Below are 2,697 nucleotides of genomic sequence, written 5' to 3'. Positions count from 1 at the left end.
AAGATATTCTGGTTGGTCTGTTCCCACATGGCAGAAGGATAAAGGCTCAGGTAGACATTTGTGCCAGTAACACCTCATTTGGGAAAATGTCAACTGAAGAAGTTTAGCTCTTAAGCAATGCTTACTTTGAATCCATTATGTCCACAGAGCTAACACAGTTGGATAAATAAGTACTTGAAAAAGCCATCACCTTTGGGCCTATCAATAAATAATTGAGTGTACGATCAAATTCCAAATCAAAAGACTTAAGATAGTCATTGACAAAAAAATTTGCAAATGTGAGCAATAGATTGATCAATATAATTTTTTCCACTATTCACAGAATTTTAAGGAAATAAGATCGATAGCATTGTTAGGAACAATAAGGTTTACTTGTTACTAGTAGGCACCCATAGATATAAGCCTGAATAAAGATTGCATCATTAACTACTTAAATTTAGAGGATACTACATGCTTCAGCAGCACGTATACTGAAATTAAAATGCAAAGATTAACATTGCACTTGCACAAGGATAATATGAAAATTTGAGTAATATTCCATATTTTCATTCTTCAGATGCAAGAAATGAAAAACAGTTATTAAAAAGTTGATTACAAAATTACAAGTATAACAATACACGTAATTCACATAATTAAATTTAGTTTGACATCAGTGTATTAAATCTTCACCACAGAAAGGCATCTACATAGCATAAACTTTACAAAACTTTTCAAATTAGACAACATTGTCATTTTATCCCAAAGAAAAATAATATTAAGACCTAGAAAAAAAAAGGAATCAAACTGTTTCTATATGGAATGCAACCGGAAAGGACACATTAAAGAACCTATATATTATTAAATAATGTAGAATACGAAGTATATCTAAGAGAAAATAAAATAAATTATGAACATTATGCAAACATAGAATATAGAATATTTTAAAATATACTTTTTCAGACAAGCACCAGAAATATTTTATCTTCTGTACTACTCATTTCAACAGATAAGTTAAAATTATTTCTGATTAAAAATCACAAACTCTGAAGAAATCATTATACAAAAAACTATTGAATACATTTTGACATCCAATGCAGACAATTCACTTGGAAGAATTCTGCAGAATCCATGAATTTTTACAGTAAAATATTGGTGTTGCCGGGCACTGGTCTCTCATGCCTATAATCCTAGCTACACAGGAGGCTGAGATCTGAGGATCATGGTTCAAATCCAGCCTGGGAAGGAAAGTCTGTGGTACTCTTCAATAAACCACTAGAAAACTGGAAGTGGAGCTGTGGCTCAATTGGTAGAGCTCTCACCTTGAGCTGAAGAGCACAGGGATAGCTCCCAGGCCCAGAGTTCAAGCCCTATGACAGACCAAAAATAAAAAAAGATATTGCTCTTATTTGGATTGTGAAAATATTTTGTAGGGACACAAAAGATGGACTTGCATTTTTGAAATTTAAGAAACATAAGCCGACCATTAGGACTTAGGTGAACAATTTGTACAGCCTTCCACAACTTCATAGAGGTAGTGATACATATTTATACTTTTGGCAATATCAAATGCAGTTTCTTCTATGTTGTACTTCAGGCCTGGTTTTATATAATGGTTCAACAAAAGGAGATCCAGCATATCTTTGCTATCTCAATTCTCAGCAGCAAGATGTAAGGGGGTCTTCAGTTTGGGCATTGGTTTCTGTATCATGATGAAGTAAGAAAGAAGCCACTCTGATATTATTCCACATATATGCACTGTGCAGGGGTGTCCAGTCATCTACAGTTATTTCATGTGCCGCTTGAGACACCAACTCACTGACAATGTCTAAGTGTCCACTGTAGGCTTCTCGATGAGGAGGGGTATACTCATAGGCATCCCTACTATTCACATGAATGGCCTTTTGGGAAAGAAATCTCTGTACTGTAGTAAGCCTAATATTTTTGGCAGCCCAATGAAGAAATTTGCTTGGATCCTTCTCCACTTTTTTTCTTGCAATTGATATCTTTCCTTACTTTTTTATCTTTTTCCTCATATTCTTAAGAATTGCCTAACCAGAGACTTTGAGTGCCAGTGGGAATGAGGTGTCCATGTATTTCCCTAATAGTTCACATTGGTTGAACTCATCAGAAATCCAGTGAATTTTCTTCATCTGTTGATTCACCATTTCTCTTTTTCCAATTTTACTATTCGAAATTATTCTAACTGGAGAGTAGGGAATTGATGGAGAGCAGAGGAAAGATGTTATTCCGTATTCAAATGTACACACTGAAAATGAGGACAAGTGATGTCTTCATGTGCAGCTTATTCTAGGAATGAGAAAATAGGAAATAATGCCTTCTATATAAATGATTTGGGAAATGGCAGAGCAAAAAGTGAAATGCAGCAACCAAAAATATAAAAGCAAAATAAATTAGGATAATTATGGAGCAATCATATTATCTATCAGAACCAAGAAAGGGAGAGACAAAGAGAGAGACAGATGTGTAATGACCTAGCTTGCCACAAAATCCATTCCTCTGATCAATTAATAGAGCAAACAAAGTATTATTTTTTTAAAAAGATGGGAGTTCAGGAAGATGGCGGAGCAGAAGCTGGAAGCTAAACAAGCTCTCGCATAGAAAGCAGTTTTAGAGTTACAGGGAACAGTCCTAAACCAGAGAATCACACCAAGTGTGCCTTCACGGACAGAGAATTAGACCAGAGAGAGAAAACACAGC

General features: G+C 34.9%; 1 pseudogene; it reads left to right on the top strand.

Moving 5' to 3' along the window:
- Window positions 1-450: 450 nt before the first annotated feature.
- Window positions 451-547, top strand: LOC122108356 (annotated as a pseudogene).
- Window positions 548-2,697: the final 2,150 nt, after the last annotated feature.

This window comes from Dipodomys spectabilis, unplaced genomic scaffold (assembly GCF_019054845.1).
Source record: "Dipodomys spectabilis isolate Male_0828 unplaced genomic scaffold, ASM1905484v1 ptg000057l, whole genome shotgun sequence".
In the NCBI taxonomy this organism is placed as follows: domain Eukaryota; kingdom Metazoa; phylum Chordata; class Mammalia; order Rodentia; family Heteromyidae; genus Dipodomys; species Dipodomys spectabilis.
Note: the sequence above shows the minus strand (reverse complement) of the source record. Positions and strands in the feature narration are given on the sequence as shown.